General features: G+C 46.8%; 1 protein-coding gene across 2 annotated transcripts in view; it reads right to left on the bottom strand.

The window, feature by feature from the left end:
• Nucleotides 1–20,434, bottom strand: part of TTC39A (tetratricopeptide repeat domain 39A) — a 1,012,086-nt gene that overhangs the window by 76,949 nt on the left and 914,703 nt on the right. The gene's annotated exons all lie outside the window — the stretch shown is intronic.

The raw sequence follows: 20,434 nt of genomic DNA, 5'->3' as shown, positions 1-20,434 counted from the left end.
GACATTTTTTACCTGAATCGACATTGATAAGAAAGTTTTGTCATTTTAATACAGTTTGCATCTTTCTTTTTCACAGGTGGAACAGGCTGGTGGCCTATCGTTGCTTCACTTGGTGGCTTCACGGTAGGCTCGGACACTGCGTTCGGAGAATAATACCTGCGGTACTTGCCATTAGACAACATTTCCCCAGCGACAGTGGACAATACCGCGGATTTTCCCTGGATGTGCTGCAACCGGAACTTTACAATGTGTAATGTTTATTATTTATGTTCAATTGTAATTAAGATCTAAAATAAAACCCAACATATATTTTAACAATGGTTGTTTTGATTTTTTAAATGAATCTAGTGTGTCTCCATTGAATAGTCTTCCTGTGCCTTGACTTGTCACACCACATGTCGCCGGCCTTCAATCCACATAACCGTTGAACCCATATGCAGCAGACATACATATGTTATTTTGCGGGTTGGCATCAAGCCTCCCGGCCTTGCCTCCTCCCCCAAAAATACTTACCACACCACTTTGTTCAAGCGTTGGCAATAAAAGGCCGTTGGATTTTATTGATACAAAACATGGTTATAGGTAAATAATCCATATGGTTGATCATAATAAATCATCCTTTTGGGCACCGGGTACAGAGATGACCTCCTCTGGCCCGTGCCGCCTTGCCACCACAGGCCAGCCTGCTGCTGACTAACTGCCTAGGCATCCAGGGTCTCCAGGGTGAACTGCACCCATATATTCTCCTGGGAGGGTGAGGTATTTATAAACTCACCCCCCTGCCTTCCATGTACTAGATCCTGCAGCCTGCCTCTTACATGCAGTTAGATGGCCTCTCCTTGGTGAGGCCCTGCGGCAAACGAGTCTTGTTTGCACGACCACCGCCCCAATCCATCCCCCCGCCCTATCAAAGGCAGTTCGCACCGGGGTACTTGTGCTGGCAAGTGGAGCTGTCAGGGAGCGATAAAGGCCAAGAGGTGCCAAAGACCATGTACACTTCAAAGTGGTCTATAGAGCATGGGTTGTTGTTCCCATGTCTACCTCCAGACCCCGTGTCTCCTGCCAAGCATCCCCCCTCACGCTGGACGGCCCCCTGCAATCCACATAAGTATGTCTCCATTCACGAGTCTTCCTGTGTCTTGTCTGCACGACCACCGCCCCAATCCACCCCCCCCCCACCCTATCAAAGGCAGTTCGCACCGGGGTACTTGTGCTGGCAAGTGGAGCTGTCAGGGAGCGATAAAGGCCAAGAGGTGCCAAAGACCATGTACACTTCAAAGTGGTCTATAGAGCATGGGTTGTTGTTCCCATGTCTACCTCCAGACCCCGTGTCTCCTGCCAAGCATCCCCCCTCACGCTGGACGGCCCCCTGCAATCCACATAAGTGTGTCTCCATTCACGAGTCTTCCTGTGTCTTGTCTGCACGACCACTGCCCCAATCCACCCCCCCCGCCCTATCAAAGGCAGTTCGCACCGGGGTACTTGTGCTGGCAAGTGGAGCTGTCAGGGAGCGATAAAGGCCAAGAGGTGCCAAAGACCATGTACACTTCAAAGTGGTCTATAGAGCATGGGTTGTTGTTCCCATGTCTACCTCCAGACCCCGTGTCTCCTGCCAAGCATCCCCCCTCACGCTGGACGGCCCCCTGCAAACCGCATAATGCCACGACATATACACGTCATTCATTCACAAACACACCCCTGTTTCGAATTCTTTATAACCCACTTCATATTTCTAATGAGAACTTCTTTGCGCTTTGCTAGTCAACCCGTGAAGGTGCTGGTTATCTGCTCTTCGTCTCTGTGAACTTCCGTGACCACTTCGAGGAAACTCGTCAGTTTGCAAACCTGTGAACTGCTCCCTGTTCTACGACAAGAAACTACTCTGATCCCTGCATCTAACTGTTTGTTCGTCAAGGTAAGGCCATGTACCATAATCATTTTGCGTCCAATTTCTTTTCGTTCAAGACAGTACATGCAAGGAACTAGTCACATGTTCTGAGTTTAGTCAAATTATCTTTCTATTTTTTTAAGTTATTCAAATACTTATCCGCATGTGAATAACGTGTATAGTTCCAAGAACCAAAACGAACCTTGCATTGAATCTTTTATGTGTCATTTAATTTTTTAACACATTGGTATTCATAGAGAATTGTTGATCTTTACTTTTCAGAACTTTCCACAATGCCTGCCTGTTCCATTGGCGGTTGCCCTTCGAAGACCCATAATAAATCTGAAGGTACTATAATGCATGTTTTCCCTAAGACAATAGATCAGATAAGAGAATGGGTCCGATATTGCGGATATCCACCGTCTGAGCTTGAAAGTAGAGTCCTAGAAGTCTTTGCGGACAAGAGGGGTGATCGATACCGCATCTGCAGCAGGCACTTTAGCTCAGACATGTACTCCACATCATTGCTAATAAAGAAGAACACACCGCGAGCGAGGCGAAAATTGCTCTCAACCGCTATTCCCACTCTATTCGTCCACATCCCTCCACTGGTGAGTCAAGTTTACGTATTTATCTCTCGGCCTTGCGGTAGTGTGTAGCATTAGCTAACAATAATTTCCCCATTTATGTATCCACTCAATATGAAGGCGGAAGATTCTCCATCCGTGTCGTTATTGCAGTCATCAGCCACTTCAAGCGCCTATCGGGTAATCTTACTTAGCTATTCTGCCACTGACTTGTTTTGGGCATGTAAATCAATAGTTTTAATTTATCGTGTGATTATTTTACCTAATGGTACACCCTTGTACTCGTCCTCTAGTCTTTGTTTTCAGTTATAATTATTGTTATCCAAAATAATGCAAGTACTGTCTTTCAGGGAGATGCTGAGGAGTCCAACGTATTGACGACAACCGTTGATGTCACTCAGATGCTCGAGGTACGTTTCCTGACAGTTCCATCGATGGAGATCATCAGATCTTGCATTCTTGTAGCGTGATTGTTACACACAATGTTTCTTTCGTTTTTAGCCATTGATATGTCCTTCTGTCGTCGCCCTCCTATGTGTCTTCTTTTTTCAATATTGTGTTCATTACTAATGAAAGTCCTATGTTTCAGGGAGTCGATGGAGCATTAGACCAAGAAGAAGGGGGAGCATGCAGTTACGGGTCGGCGCAACAGCTTGCAGAAGTGTGCACCGCAGTTGCATCGTCCCTTGATGTTCTTATGCATTTCGAGGTATGGATACTGACAGTTCGATCAAGCGAAATCATATGACGTGATTACATCCGCTATACTTCCTTCTTTATTAACGCAAGTACTATGTTTCAGGGAGATGACGGAGCTTCTTCTACAAGAACATCACCCCTAGTAGTTGATGCAGATCTCTGGGTGGTGACACTTCCAACGATCGAGCAAATCGAATCATATTTAGATATCCATTATTTATTTTAGACAACTGATCATTTGTGCAGGTCTATTTAGATGAGCCGTTGACGCCTGCACAAAGTTTATGTTCTTTTTAACAAAATAGAAAACCATACTAATGCAATTACTGTGTTTCAGGGAGTTACTGAAGCATCATCTTCAATAATATCATCAATGGAAGTCTATGAGGAGCCCGAGGTATGGATCTTGACAGTTCCATCTAACTAGATCAACAAAGCGTGAATAATTGTCGTTTGAATGTTCTACACAAAGCGTTCATTCGTGTTTTGCTATTGAGATGTATGTGGGTATTGGTCCCCAAGTACATTTTGTGTTTTCAATATTATTATACATACTAATGAAAGTTCTATGTTTCAGGGAGTCGATGGAGCGTCAGTGCGTGATGGATGTGCTTATCATGAAAATATAGTCGTTGCAGCGCAAGAGGAAGTGGAGACATGCACACACGAGTCGGAGCAACAGCGTCCTGATGTTGAAGTTCGAGGCAAGAAAGTTTCAAAGAAAAGAAAGCAAAAGAAGGTTAGTGTCCTGGTCACTATATTATGTTGTTTTTCACTGTTAATAGTTCAATACTGTTAAGTTGTGTTTAAACTGAACATCCCTTTTCCAATTTGTCCTCTGGTTGCGAGTGGGTGTACGAACTAGATCTACACAGACAGTGAAGCGAACGAGAGATGTTGCTTGTCAAACCTTTTGGCAGGGACTTGAGACTGGAGATGCATCGTGCCAATGGGAAGAATATGAAGTGATTGACAACGGAGCTATACCACCACCAGCCATTGATAGTGAATGTCCTCCTGATAGTTCGGATGCAGTCGGAGATCAATTTACAGAATCCACACCCGCAAAAACTAAGACCGCGAGAAAGTTGAAGAAATTGTTTTATTCACCCATCGCCGGAGAAGGAACAGATGTTGCAATGGAAGAAAATGAAGTGGACGACAATGAAACACCATCAATATTACTGAACATAGAGGAAGACGATATCAGAGATTCTACCTTTCATGTGAGTGACATGTCCTCAACGTTACAGGCCGAACCAGCTGGGATGCAGAGTGACAGTATAAGGAAAGAGGCCAAATTCATTGTATTCGATAGTTGTTTGATTGATATTATTATTCCGATGAAATGTGGGCATTCGGTTGGTGGGGAAGTATGTGGGGAGCCATTGATTAATGTGACTCGTGCAATTCGAGGCACTAACCTTAAAATACATGCCACCTGTACAAAATATCATCCTTTCTCATGGTCTGCACAACCCATGCTGGGGCAACTGCCAGCAGGCAATCTACTTTGTGCAGCGGCTGCACTTTTTAGTGGTTCAAGTTTTAAAAAGGTAGAGTCTTTCTTTCAGTTTGTGGGAATCCATTTCTGTCATGATCTCTGCTTCCAAAAGGTCAGGGTTTTCCCAACTCCCTTGGAAGCAGATCCATAACCCAGGTTCCGAGGGCCAACCAGTCCCAATTGGGACCTTTTGGACCCAGTCCTGGCGCCAGTGGCACCAGCCTCATAAATATGCCCAGTCCCAGCGCTGGAAGCGCCGGGCTCATAATGCTTGGGTGGACTTACCTGCAGCAGACCATGCTGCTTACTTGCCTGCCAGTTGAGTCTCTGATCCTCTTCTGTGTGGAACTAATTTTCCTGTTGGGTGGGGCAGGAGCCACTCCCTAGATTCAGAACACTGGAACTCTTCTGGAAGGCAGGAACTCTTTTCTTACCAAGGCATGGCTGTGGAAGGAGACACCTAAGCACTACAGGAGGCTATTTAAACCAGACCCGGTGGATGAATCTTGCTTTGCGTTATTCTGCATTCTCAGCAGCAGAACGCTCATCGTGTCTTCTGCATCTGATCCTGGGCCTAAGGAAAAAAAGTCTTACCATTCTGAATCCAGTCTTCAGCAACACCTATAAAGACAAGAAAGAACAGGTTAGCATTACGGTCTTCAGTGACAGCTCTTCACTTACCTGGTCCATCGGCTGCCACCAAAGCCTCGCGCTGCATTCCGGCGTCTGAAAGACAAAGGCTTACCTACTCTTCGTGCGCTCCGGAGGTCTTCACACTGCATTCCGGCATCTGAAAGACAAAAGCTTACCAACTCTTCGCACGCTCCGGAGGCCTTCGGCGCTACATCCCATACGGATGAAGAGCCTGGACCATGTCGCATGGACGGCGTCTCCACCTGGTGCACGTGCAATCGGTGCGAGCTAATGCCAACTGAGGAGGAGAACTGCTGCTGCCGTGAAAATTCCGGGTGCTTGGCCTACATTTCGGAAGGCGAGCCAAGTCTGCAATGCATCACCGAGCTGCCAGAGTTCAGGGAAGCCTGCCTCTCACGGACCGTGTTGAGGATGATGATGGTGCTTATGCACGAACTTCGTGGCACTGTTCGTCCGCGTAATCCGAGTAACGAGTAAGTATACTCTGGTTGTGATGTCAGTGATGCCACTACTATTTCCTGGTCGTCTCCCACATATAAAATTACATCTACATATCATTCGAACGCATGTAAATTGGTTCCATATTGTGCATTTTCTAGATAGAATTTTTTTCAAAGCAGAATGACATTTTTTACCTGAATCGACATTGATAAGAAAGTTTTGTCATTTTAATACAGTTTGCATCTTTCTTTTTCACAGGTGGAACAGGCTGGTGGCCTATCGTTGCTTCACTTGGTGGCTTCACGGTAGGCTCGGACACTGCGTTCGGAGAATAATACCTGCGGTACTTGCCATTAGACAACATTTCCCCAGCGACAGTGGACAATACCGCGGATTTTCCCTGGATGTGCTGCAACCGGAACTTTACAATGTGTAATGTTTATTATTTATGTTCAATTGTAATTAAGATCTAAAATAAAACCCAACATATATTTTAACAATGGTTGTTTTGATTTTTTAAATGAATCTAGTGTGTCTCCATTGAATAGTCTTCCTGTGCCTTGACTTGTCACACCACATGTCGCCGGCCTTCAATCCACATAACCGTTGAACCCATATGCAGCAGACATACATATGTTATTTTGCGGGTTGGCATCAAGCCTCCCGGCCTTGCCTCCTCCCCCAAAAATACTTAGCACACCACTTTGTTCAAGCGTTGGCAATAAAAGGCCGTTGGATTTTATTGATACAAAACATGGTTATAGGTAAATAATCCATATGGTTGATCATAATAAATCATCCTTTTGGGCACCGGGTACAGAGATGACCTCCTCTGGCCCGTGCCGCCTTGCCACCACAGGCCAGCCTGCTGCTGACTAACTGCCTAGGCATCCAGGGTCTCCAGGGTGAACTGCACCCATATATTCTCCTGGGAGGGTGAGGTATTTATAAACTCACCCCCCTGCCTTCCATGTACTAGATCCTGCAGCCTGCCTCTTACATGCAGTTAGATGGCCTCTCCTTGGTGAGGCCCTGCGGCAAACGAGTCCTGTTTGCACGACCACCGCCCCAATCCATCCCCCCGCCCTATCAAAGGCAGTTCGCACCGGGGTACTTGTGCTGGCAAGTGGAGCTGTCAGGGAGCGATAAAGGCCAAGAGGTGCCAAAGACCATGTACACTTCAAAGTGGTCTATAGAGCATGGGTTGTTGTTCCCATGTCTACCTCCAGACCCCGTGTCTCCTGCCAAGCATCCCCCCTCACGCTGGACGGCCCCCTGCAATCCACATAAGTATGTCTCCATTCACGAGTCTTCCTGTGTCTTGTCTGCACGACCACCGCCCCAATCCACCCCCCCCCACCCTATCAAAGGCAGTTCGCACCGGGGTACTTGTGCTGGCAAGTGGAGCTGTCAGGGAGCGATAAAGGCCAAGAGGTGCCAAAGACCATGTACACTTCAAAGTGGTCTATAGAGCATGGGTTGTTGTTCCCATGTCTACCTCCAGACCCCGTGTCTCCTGCCAAGCATCCCCCCTCACGCTGGACGGCCCCCTGCAATCCACATAAGTGTGTCTCCATTCACGAGTCTTCCTGTGTCTTGTCTGCACGACCACTGCCCCAATCCACCCCCCCCGCCCTATCAAAGGCAGTTCGCACCGGGGTACTTGTGCTGGCAAGTGGAGCTGTCAGGGAGCGATAAAGGCCAAGAGGTGCCAAAGACCATGTACACTTCAAAGTGGTCTATAGAGCATGGGTTGTTGTTCCCATGTCTACCTCCAGACCCCGTGTCTCCTGCCAAGCATCCCCCCTCACGCTGGACGGCCCCCTGCAAACCGCATAATGCCACGACATATACACGTCATTCATTCACAAACACACCCCTGTTTCGAATTCTTTATAACCCACTTCATATTTCTAATGAGAACTTCTTTGCGCTTTGCTAGTCAACCCGTGAAGGTGCTGGTTATCTGCTCTTCGTCTCTGTGAACTTCCGTGACCACTTCGAGGAAACTCGTCAGTTTGCAAACCTGTGAACTGCTCCCTGTTCTACGACAAGAAACTACTCTGATCCCTGCATCTAACTGTTTGTTCGTCAAGGTAAGGCCATGTACCATAATCATTTTGCGTCCAATTTCTTTTCGTTCAAGACAGTACATGCAAGGAACTAGTCACATGTTCTGAGTTTAGTCAAATTATCTTTCTATTTTTTTAAGTTATTCAAATACTTATCCGCATGTGAATAACGTGTATAGTTCCAAGAACCAAAACGAACCTTGCATTGAATCTTTTATGTGTCATTTAATTTTTTAACACATTGGTATTCATAGAGAATTGTTGATCTTTACTTTTCAGAACTTTCCACAATGCCTGCCTGTTCCATTGGCGGTTGCCCTTCGAAGACCCATAATAAATCTGAAGGTACTATAATGCATGTTTTCCCTAAGACAATAGATCAGATAAGAGAATGGGTCCGATATTGCGGATATCCACCGTCTGAGCTTGAAAGTAGAGTCCTAGAAGTCTTTGCGGACAAGAGGGGTGATCGATACCGCATCTGCAGCAGGCACTTTAGCTCAGACATGTACTCCACATCATTGCTAATAAAGAAGAACACACCGCGAGCGAGGCGAAAATTGCTCTCAACCGCTATTCCCACTCTATTCGTCCACATCCCTCCACTGGTGAGTCAAGTTTACGTATTTATCTCTCGGCCTTGCGGTAGTGTGTAGCATTAGCTAACAATAATTTCCCCATTTATGTATCCACTCAATATGAAGGCGGAAGATTCTCCATCCGTGTCGTTATTGCAGTCATCAGCCACTTCAAGCGCCTATCGGGTAATCTTACTTAGCTATTCTGCCACTGACTTGTTTTGGGCATGTAAATCAATAGTTTTAATTTATCGTGTGATTATTTTACCTAATGGTACACCCTTGTACTCGTCCTCTAGTCTTTGTTTTCAGTTATAATTATTGTTATCCAAAATAATGCAAGTACTGTCTTTCAGGGAGATGCTGAGGAGTCCAACGTATTGACGACAACCGTTGATGTCACTCAGATGCTCGAGGTACGTTTCCTGACAGTTCCATCGATGGAGATCATCAGATCTTGCATTCTTGTAGCGTGATTGTTACACACAATGTTTCTTTCGTTTTTAGCCATTGATATGTCCTTCTGTCGTCGCCCTCCTATGTGTCTTCTTTTTTCAATATTGTGTTCATTACTAATGAAAGTCCTATGTTTCAGGGAGTCGATGGAGCATTAGACCAAGAAGAAGGGGGAGCATGCAGTTACGGGTCGGCGCAACAGCTTGCAGAAGTGTGCACCGCAGTTGCATCGTCCCTTGATGTTCTTATGCATTTCGAGGTATGGATACTGACAGTTCGATCAAGCGAAATCATATGACGTGATTACATCCGCTATACTTCCTTCTTTATTAACGCAAGTACTATGTTTCAGGGAGATGACGGAGCTTCTTCTACAAGAACATCACCCCTAGTAGTTGATGCAGATCTCTGGGTGGTGACACTTCCAACGATCGAGCAAATCGAATCATATTTAGATATCCATTATTTATTTTAGACAACTGATCATTTGTGCAGGTCTATTTAGATGAGCCGTTGACGCCTGCACAAAGTTTATGTTCTTTTTAACAAAATAGAAAACCATACTAATGCAATTACTGTGTTTCAGGGAGTTACTGAAGCATCATCTTCAATAATATCATCAATGGAAGTCTATGAGGAGCCCGAGGTATGGATCTTGACAGTTCCATCTAACTAGATCAACAAAGCGTGAATAATTGTCGTTTGAATGTTCTACACAAAGCGTTCATTCGTGTTTTGCTATTGAGATGTATGTGGGTATTGGTCCCCAAGTACATTTTGTGTTTTCAATATTATTATACATACTAATGAAAGTTCTATGTTTCAGGGAGTCGATGGAGCGTCAGTGCGTGATGGATGTGCTTATCATGAAAATATAGTCGTTGCAGCGCAAGAGGAAGTGGAGACATGCACACACGAGTCGGAGCAACAGCGTCCTGATGTTGAAGTTCGAGGCAAGAAAGTTTCAAAGAAAAGAAAGCAAAAGAAGGTTAGTGTCCTGGTCACTATATTATGTTGTTTTTCACTGTTAATAGTTCAATACTGTTAAGTTGTGTTTAAACTGAACATCCCTTTTCCAATTTGTCCTCTGGTTGCGAGTGGGTGTACGAACTAGATCTACACAGACAGTGAAGCGAACGAGAGATGTTGCTTGTCAAACCTTTTGGCAGGGACTTGAGACTGGAGATGCATCGTGCCAATGGGAAGAATATGAAGTGATTGACAACGGAGCTATACCACCACCAGCCATTGATAGTGAATGTCCTCCTGATAGTTCGGATGCAGTCGGAGATCAATTTACAGAATCCACACCCGCAAAAACTAAGACCGCGAGAAAGTTGAAGAAATTGTTTTATTCACCCATCGCCGGAGAAGGAACAGATGTTGCAATGGAAGAAAATGAAGTGGACGACAATGAAACACCATCAATATTACTGAACATAGAGGAAGACGATATCAGAGATTCTACCTTTCATGTGAGTGACATGTCCTCAACGTTACAGGCCGAACCAGCTGGGATGCAGAGTGACAGTATAAGGAAAGAGGCCAAATTCATTGTATTCGATAGTTGTTTGATTGATATTATTATTCCGATGAAATGTGGGCATTCGGTTGGTGGGGAAGTATGTGGGGAGCCATTGATTAATGTGACTCGTGCAATTCGAGGCACTAACCTTAAAATACATGCCACCTGTACAAAATATCATCCTTTCTCATGGTCTGCACAACCCATGCTGGGGCAACTGCCAGCAGGCAATCTACTTTGTGCAGCGGCTGCACTTTTTAGTGGTTCAAGTTTTAAAAAGGTAGAGTCTTTCTTTCAGTTTGTGGGAATCCATTTCTGTCATGATCTCTGCTTCCAAAAGGTCAGGGTTTTCCCAACTCCCTTGGAAGCAGATCCATAACCCAGGTTCCGAGGGCCAACCAGTCCCAATTGGGACCTTTTGGACCCAGTCCTGGCGCCAGTGGCACCAGCCTCATAAATATGCCCAGTCCCAGCGCTGGAAGCGCCGGGCTCATAATGCTTGGGTGGACTTACCTGCAGCAGACCATGCTGCTTACTTGCCTGCCAGTTGAGTCTCTGATCCTCTTCTGTGTGGAACTAATTTTCCTGTTGGGTGGGGCAGGAGCCACTCCCTAGATTCAGAACACTGGAACTCTTCTGGAAGGCAGGAACTCTTTTCTTACCAAGGCATGGCTGTGGAAGGAGACACCTAAGCACTACAGGAGGCTATTTAAACCAAACCCGGTGGATGAATCTTGCTTTGCGTTATTCTGCATTCTCAGCAGCAGAACGCTCATCGTGTCTTCTGCATCTGATCCTGGGCCTAAGGAAAAAAAGTCTTACCATTCTGAATCCAGTCTTCAGCAACACCTATAAAGACAAGAAAGAACAGGTTAGCATTACGGTCTTCAGTGACAGCTCTTCACTTACCTGGTCCATCGGCTGCCACCAACGCCTCGCGCTGCATTCCGGCGTCTGAAAGACAAAGGCTTACCTACTCTTCGTGCGCTCCGGAGGTCTTCACACTGCATTCCGGCATCTGAAAGACAAAAGCTTACCAACTCTTCGCACGCTCCGGAGGCCTTCGGCGCTACATCCCGCATCTAAAAGACAAAACAAGGTGCGTTTAAAGACATTGGGGAACTTTAATACTCACGTGCCATTACTCCTTTCCACACCTAACCCAGTGGGTATTCCGGCACCCTGCAGCCGCTCCGAACTTGTACCTGCAAAATAAAAGACAGTTAAAGCGCATCGTGAAGCAGGCAACAAGCGCTTACTTACGTGCTTCCAGGCGCTTCTATTCATCACACGGACTCCATCTTCAACTCACTTCAGCCCGTCATCCGCCATCGCCGGAACCTGCAAAACAAGAGACATCATTACTAAAGACTTTAAAGACAATAGAATTACTCGAAACTTACAGTTCGTGCAGTAAACGACGGACAGCAGTCCTCTGAAGTCAAGAGGCCTGCGCTACCGATCCAGTGAAGAAACTGGTTACAGCACCCTGCCCCGAGGCAGATGGAGAGCTCGGCATTCACTTACCTAAGACATCTTACTCTTGAAGTCAGGCATACAGTGCACAGAGGTCCAGCCCAAGAGCCAACCGGGTGCTACACATCACCTTGGAAGATACGGTAGTCGCCCAGTCAAGACCGGCGCCTCTGCGAGAATCAGGTGAGCGTTACAGAACGCAAAGCCTACCGCAAAACTCTCGCCCAGGCGCTATGGAAACCTCGGATACTGACCACCTAGCCCGGTTACTTGGGGAACTAAGGGCGGAAGTGCATGCAGCTCGTCAGGAAACGAATGCTCTAATAAGGGAACTAATTATTTGCAAGGAGGGAACAGACGGTCTTGCTAGACAATTGCTACAGTCACAAGCCGGACAAACCCCGTTACCCGCATCAGGGGCAAATCTTCCTTCAACATCCTCTATGAATCCAGTGCAGATCAACCTACCTGGGAATGTACCTCTGGCTCCGCCCGAACGATTTTCTGGTGACCCAAAGAGGTTTGCAGTATTTATCAATCAGTGCCGGTTGCACTTCTTATGCCGGCCAGCAGCCTTTCCAACTGATCAAGCTAAAGTAGCTTTTGTACTTTCGTACCTTAGTGGCAATGCGGCAGACTGGTCGATCCCTCTAGTTAATCAAGATGATCCGGTTCTCCATGATTTTCAAGCCTTTCAGCTTAGTATGGAAAAACTGTTCGCAAGACATTCACAGGGGCAGGCCTTGGACAATGAGCTTCTTTCGTTGCGACAGGGTAATCAAGACCTTTTGGCTTATATTGCATCTTTCAATAGACTAATAGTGGAAACTCAATGGCCTGAGGACAAAAGGATTACGCTGTTTTATAGAGGTCTACGTGGAGAGCTCAAAGACGTTTTAGCCCAAGTAGTGAATCCCCCACAAGACTGTTCGGATTATATAGACTTGGTCGTTCAAATAGATCATAGACTGCAGAACAGGAAGGCCGACCGTTCCAAGTTTGATGCTCGAGTATTTTCCAAACCGCCAACTCCTTCCAAAGGAGTAGACTCCGGGGAACCCATGCAAATAGGGGGTCTGAAAGGTCCCCTAACACAAAAGGAGCGGGAAAGGAGAAAACAGTTGCAATTATGCCTATATTGCGGAAACTCAGGGCACTTTCTTCGAGACTGTCCGGTGAAACCTGCCAAGAAGGCAGTAGGAGCTGCAGTTACCAAAGTTACAAACTCTGAGCAGGGAAACGACCTCGCCCGACAAGAATAGAGGTCCTCTTGCCGAGCGTGAAAACCAGTTCCGTGACCTCGCATTTTGTGATACCTATGGTCCTCATTAGCCCTGATAACCCGGATCGATTACATGCAATTGAAGCTTACGTCGATAGCGGTGCCATCGGCAATTATGTGGATCATGAAATGGTTTTGAGGATGAATCTAACTCTTTGTCCCAAGGCTGTAAAGGACGCCATTACTACAGTGGATGGTACGGAGATAGCCTCCGGGCCTGTAACGCATACCACTCAAGAGGTGACGCTAGTAAGTCAAGATGGACACCATGAGAAGATCGTGTTCGATGTGATCAAGGCCCCTCAGTTTCAGATTATTCTAGGAATACCTTGGTTAGAGAAACACAATCCTCTGATCGATTGGCGAGCAAGAACGGTCCAGTTTCCAGAATGTGTCTCTACTTGTCACTCTCCACCTGGTGTTGCACTGGCAGCAATTTCTTCAGAGACTCCCCAGTTACCTTCCGAATACCTTGAATACCAAGATGTTTTCCGGAAGGATCAGGCTAACACTCTACCTCCTCATAGGTTTTATGACTGCCAGATAGACCTGATACCTGGATCTACTCCTCCTTGTAGTAGAATTTATGCCCTCACCGAGCCTGAGAACCTTCACCTTCGACAATACCTGGATCAATACCTGGCGAATGGGTTTATTCGTCCTTCCAAGTCCCCTGCTTCTTCAGCTTTGTTCTTCGTTCCAAAAAAGGAAGGAGACCTTAGAACTTGTATCGATTATCGCTCCCTGAACCAGATCACCGTTAAGACTAGATATCCGTTACCTTTGATCCCTGAACTCCTGGACCAAGTCAGAAAAGCATGCATATATACAAAGCTGGATCTTAGAGGAGCTTACCACTTGGTACGAGTAAAAGAGGGCGATGAATGGAAGACTGCCTTCCGCACCAAGTATGGGCTATTTGAATATCAGGTCATGCCCTTCGGACTTTGCAATGCCCCGGCCGCCTTTCAATATTTTATGAACGATGTCCTCAGAGAGCTCATAGATGTGTGTGTTGTTGTTTACATTGACGACATCCTCGTTTATTCTTCATCGGAATCTGAACATCGAAAACACGTGAAAATGGTCCTCGAAAGATTGCGTCAACACAAACTTTTCGCTAAGTTGGAAAAATGTGTTTTCAACGTGACTGAAGTTGAATTCTTGGGATTCATATTATCACCTGGCGGATTACGTATGGATTCAAAGAAGGTCGATGCAGTTCTCAAATGGCCATCACCATCCTCCGTTAAAGGTGTGCAAAGCATGTTAGGCTTCGCTAACTTTTACCGCAGGTTTATCCCCGAATTCTCTCGAATAGTCCAGCCCATCACTGCCTTGTTAAAGAAAAACAAACGTTTTGAATGGTCTACCGAGGCGGAACAAGCTTTCCAGGATTTGAAGACTAAATTTATCTCCGCACCAATCTTAAAACACCCTCGCCCCGAACTCCCCTACATCGTGGAAACTGATGCTTCAAGCCTTGCCATGGGGGCAGTTCTATCACAAAAGGACCCGGTAACCAATCAGTTACATCCCGTGGCATTTTGGTCCCGCAAATTCTCGCCTCCTGAAATCAATTACACGATTACTGACAAGGAACTTCTGGCTATCATGTCTGCCTTTAAGGCTTGGCGGCATTATCTGATGGGGGCCCGACACACCGTTACTGTGATTACGGATCACCGAAACCTGCAATATTTGAAAACCGCAAAAGCCCAATCCTCTAGACAACTCCGTTGGGCATTATTCTTTGCCGAGTTTGACTTCATAATTACCTATCGACCGGCGGCAGGGAGTCGGGACTGACAATACAAAGAGTTCCTCATCATCATTTACCATGCATAAGTCTTCCAAGAATTAGTTTGGGTAGGACCAGCAGCAAATTTCGAGCATTTAAGGATACATCGTTTGGCAATTCTCGTGGTTTCTTTCACTTTTCCAATGTCGCCAAACAGATACTTCAAGGGAGATAAAGTGCCCGGGATCGCCGTTATTTCTTCCAGTAGCCCAGCCACCTCTCGCCAAAAATCCGCAATAACAGGGCACGACCAGTACATATGATACGCCCCAGCATCGGGGGCGCCACATTTGGGGCAAAGCCCTGTACAACCCTCCACAAATTTAACCAGCCTAGCCGGGGAATAATGTAGCTGATTCTAGATTTTAAATTGAATCAGTCGGAGCCCAGAATTCATTGAGACAGATTTGGTAAATTGACAATATTGGGCCCATCTCACGTCATCGAATTGTGTGCCCACATCCCGTTCCCAGGCTTCTCTGATAGTGTTGCATGAAGGGGAGTGGGATTGCACCAAGGTATATAGCATCGAAACCCCCTTGTTACGGCCATCCGTTGTTACCACCGCTCTGATACACTCATGTGTCTGGGGTTCCACTGGGAAGGATGGCCATCTAGCAGCAAAGGCCGCCCTCATACGATGGAATTGAAAGCGTTTAAGCTGGCCTCCCCCCACCGCCTCTATGAAATCTGTGAGTTCGCAAAACGTGCCATCTGGAAACATGTCTCGCATCATAAAGAGTTTGTTAGGATCTCAGGATCACTGAAGGGTCTTGTCAAAGGTCGGGGAGATACCAGAGAAGTACCATAGGGGGATATCTGGGTTATAGGGGGTTTCCAGGCCAATCCTCTTATAGATCCTAGACCAAGCTCGTGTGGTAGTGTACACCGGGTCGAATGGGCACACGTCTCCGTAGATGGGGTTAAGGAGGACAGACCGTATGTCATTAGGACGGACAGCGTGTTTTTCAAGCAGAATATGTGGGGCCATGTCCTCGGGATCGAACCAGTGTTTCACAAACTGTGCCTGTGCAGCTATATAATACAATTCGAAATCAGGTGCCTATACCAAGGTGCAATACCACCCTGTGAGTATGGTTCCACCATCTTATCCCACCCCAGCCTGGCAGTTTTCCCATTCCAGATAAAAGAGAACGCCAATTATTTAAGTTTTGTGAAAAAGGGTTTACCGGGCCATATCGGGATGTTGTTGAAGTAGTATAAAAGTTTGGGTAGAACCACCATTATGAGTAGGGCTACTCGGCCATACAGGGACAGTGGGAGATTAGCCCAGAGTTGGAGCTTGGTCGTAAGAGTGAGTAATAGTTCACCATGATTATGAGTATAGCAGCTGTCTATCTCTGGCTACCATGATCCCCAAGTACCTTACCTGTGTGGGGGTGGGTTTGAACCCCGTAATATTGGAAAGGTCACCCGTAGCAGGGGTCAATGGGAATATTTCAGACTTCGGGACGTTGATTTTATAACCAGAGTAATCTGAGAATTTGTGTATATCTGTCATAATGTTTTGCACATTTTCTTGTGGGTCTCGGACATACAGCAGCGTATCGTCCGTGTATAATGATATGAGTTGGGGGGGACCAGTCATTCTGAGGCCTCTGTGCGAGTGGTTCTGACGGATATATTCCACCATTGGTTCTATGGTAAGTGCAAAAAGAATGGGCGAAAAGGGACAGCCCTGTCTGGCCCCCTGTGTAGTTGAAATATAGAGGACAAAGTATTATTGGTTAAGACCTTAGCAGATGGTTGAGTATTTAGTAACCGCACGCATTTGATAAAGTATGGACCAAGACCAAACCTCTCAAGCACTAGGAAAAGGTATGTCCAGGAGACGGAATCAAAGGCCTTCTCGGCATCTAGGGCCACTACGGACGCTTTTGCCTCTGGATCTATCTGTGCCATTACATTGAATATTCGCCTCAAGTTCGGAGCTGTAGATCTGGTTGGTATAAAGCCAACCTGGTCGGGGTGGACCAGGATTGGCATGTACGGTACAAGTCTGGTGGCCAGCACCTTGGTGAAGATTTTCGCATCGGTATTGATTAGGGAGAGGGGCCTATAAGAGGCCATATCTTGCGCTGGTCTACGAGGTTTCAGAAGGACCGTGATAACTGCTTTGTGCATCGAGTCTGGGAGGACGCCCCGATTCATAGCCTTCTCCCACACTTTCAACAGTAATGGGGCCAGTTCACCCTGAAATTCCTTGTACAGTTCCGTGGTCAGGCCGTCCGAGCCTGGGGCACGGCCACCGGACAGAGATTTAATGGCCGCTGTGAGTTCTTCAAGTGTGACGGGTTGATCTAGTATGTTCCAGGTGTCATGGGTTAGCATATGGAGGTCTAAGGAGTCCAGGTACCTGAAAGTGTCTTCTTTGGTTTTAACATCATGATTAGAATACAGAGTGGAGTAAAAATCCACGAAGGTGGAGTTAATGTCCTGTTCTCTATTGACCGTGATCCCGGCCGTGTTCTGTATACTAGCGATTGGGTTAAGGTGTCTATCGGTCCTAAGCATATTTGCCAGAAATCTCCCCGCCCTATTACTCTCCCCATATCTACGGTCTTTGGCTGGGGCGGCCATGTATAAGACCCCCCCTTATTGGTCAGCTCATTGAATTCCTTAAGGGTGGCGTGTCTTGGACAGAGTTTCCTTATTCAACGTGGTGCTATATTCCATCTGTAGCGAATCAATTGTGTCTTTGGCTACATCCAGTTCCCTTCTCACGGCTTGTAGCATACCCGAGGACTTACCCATTATAATATCCCGGATCCAGACTTTAAATGCCTCCCATAGGGTGGTATAGGTAGTCACCGAACACACATTTAGTTCCAGAAATTCCTCAATTTCAGTATGTAGCGCCTCACAGACATGGGGATCCCTAAGGATCGTGGCGGGCATCCTCCATCTTCTAGCCGGAGGTAGGGAGTCATCTAGGATGATGTCTAGTGTTATCAGCAAGTGGTCTGAGAGCGTGCAGGGATGTATTTCACAATTAGTGATCGACCCAGAGAGGGATGAACTAGTGAACCAGTAATCTATACGTGATTGGGAATCGTGGACAGATGAGTAGAAGGTGAATTTCCTCTCATGCGGATGTATCGTGCGCCATGCATCAATTATGTCAATCTGTTCCATCATTTGCTTAAGGGCTAGCGCCGCTTTGGATGGGGCTCTAGGGGAGATTGAAGAGCGATCCAGGGCCTGGTCAAGTATCATATTAAAGTCTCCACCCCAGATTATTTGCGCCTCCCTCGACGTGGAAAGCATATCCAGTATTGTACAATAGAATAGTGGGTCATCTATATTAGGTCCATACGTGTTGATCAGCAGTATCTGACGTTCAGCTAACTCCCACCACACCAACGCATATCTTCCCAATGGGTCTATCTTACTAGAGTGGTATTTGAAGCATAGCTTGGGATGTATAAGAGTCAGGACTCCCCTGGACTGTGCCGAATATTCCGTGAAATATCTATGAGGGCCCCATCGTGGGAGAAATTTGGTGTTAACATTCCCCAATGCATGTGTTTCCTGTATCAGGAGAATGTTGGGGTCATGGCGCGCAATGTATGCAGTGATTTTCCTCGCCTTGACTGGGTTATTGAGCCCTTGAATGTTCCAGGAGAGTAGTCTAATGTTTAAACCCCTTTTAGCCTGTGTCATAATTGCCTATCGGAGCAAGCGTTTGCCAGGTGTATTGCCATTGTCTCAAATGATTTAAGTGTCCTGCTAAAAAACAGCCCCCTGCTTTTAACTTTATATCTTCCCCAACCGTACATGGCATAGCACCAGGAAAAATCTTTACTTGCTTCACCCATCCACACCCACCCGCATCATCAACCCCAACCCGATGATGTATCCCCTCAAACATAACTTGGAAAGTCTCCTGGGGGTGTGAGCTGTACTCACATGACCGTCCACCATGGGAGGCTCACGGCCCTACTTCAACACATGGCGGACAGGGCCACCTCGCCGTCAACAGGTTATCGAACTTCGTGATAAAACTGTGTGGAGTAAATCTTGTCAGCCAGCATGGTCTTCCGGCTCCGCCACCGGCTGGGGCGGTAAATTCCGATTTATCTCCCGACTTCCTGGGGGAAGCGGGATAGAGGCCTCAATATACGACATGGCCTCCGTGGGATTTTCAAAAAAGTGTGCTCGGCCTCCGTGTTGAATCCGCATTTTAGCCGGAAAGACAAGCACGTACGGATCTGGCGTAGTCTCAACTGTCTCTTGACTGGTTCATAGGACCTCCTTAGCATTTGCACATTTGTCGAGAAGTGTGGGTATATGTGTATCCTGTTGTTTTCGTAATATAAGGAGCCTTTCTCCCTGGAAATTCTCAGGATAGCGTCTCTGTCCCTATAATTGAGGAGACGGGCAATGAATGTGCGGGGTGGTGCTCCAGGTTTGGGAGGAGGGGCCAGGGTACGATGGGCACGTTCAACAAGAAAATGCTCTGAGAAAGCATCAGGGCCCAGAAGAGATTTCAGAAGGTTTTCCACCTGGCGTTCCATGGATCCCTTGCCAAAGGTGTTGTTTTTCCTGGATCGGGATTCGAGATCCTCGCATTTATTCACGGTTTTCCGGAGGTCATCCTTCAATTGGGCAATGTCGCGACTGTGTTGTATTATCGAGTCCTCATTGGCGCTAATCCTGTTCTCTGCCTCAGTGGTGCGTGCAGTTTCCTTATCAACCCTTGCCTTCAGAGAGCTGATTGTCGCCGCTATATCGTCCAGCTTACTATTGACCACAAGGAAACCACTCTGGACCATAGACAGCAGTTTATCCATCCTCTCGTCCATCGGGGTGTCCGACTGGCTATCAGTCGACTCAATAGGCGTCTCGGTAGACCCATGTGGCTGAGAGTTGGCAAAGGAGTCCATTGGACCAGTTTTCTTGGGGCCCATCCCTTTCTTTTTGTTGCGGCCCATATATTGAATCGAGTGGGTTGTAGCCTCCAACGTCTTTTGCCTCCAGCGGTGTTATGTTCCAGGAGTCCTGCGTCGGGTGCAGTGGTACCCCGTAAGTAGGAAGCGATCGTACCAGGTGTGCAAGCTGGGCTCGTTGGTTCAGGCGCAGTTGAGCAGAGGGGCGAGGGCCGCACAGTAGCAAGTACCATGATGGCCTGGCAGTGCGGTTGGGTATGGGCTATCCAGCACACCTCGCCAGCCAAAGTGGTTCACAGTCCCAGTGTTCCACTTAGGCGTCAAGAAGTGTTGCGTTGCCAAAGTCTGGTGTTAATATGGCAGTGCTGGCGTAAGATTGCACTCAGTGTTGGCGGCAGAGCCAGCGCGCACTTCGCTTGCCCTGTGCGTGGCAGGTTCGTCCGAAATCAAGAGATCGTATTGTTTAAACAAAGGAGTCAATATAGCCTCCACAAAAGTGCACAACAAATGACTAATGCAGCCTGGTCTCGCCGCACCTGGATTTTATGGGCTCAGAACAGG

This window comes from Ambystoma mexicanum, chromosome 1q (assembly GCF_040938575.1).
Source record: "Ambystoma mexicanum isolate Mex_15411 chromosome 1q, UKY_AmexF1_1, whole genome shotgun sequence".
Taxonomy (NCBI): domain Eukaryota; kingdom Metazoa; phylum Chordata; class Amphibia; order Caudata; family Ambystomatidae; genus Ambystoma; species Ambystoma mexicanum.
This window is presented reverse-complemented; position numbering and strand designations above follow the sequence as displayed.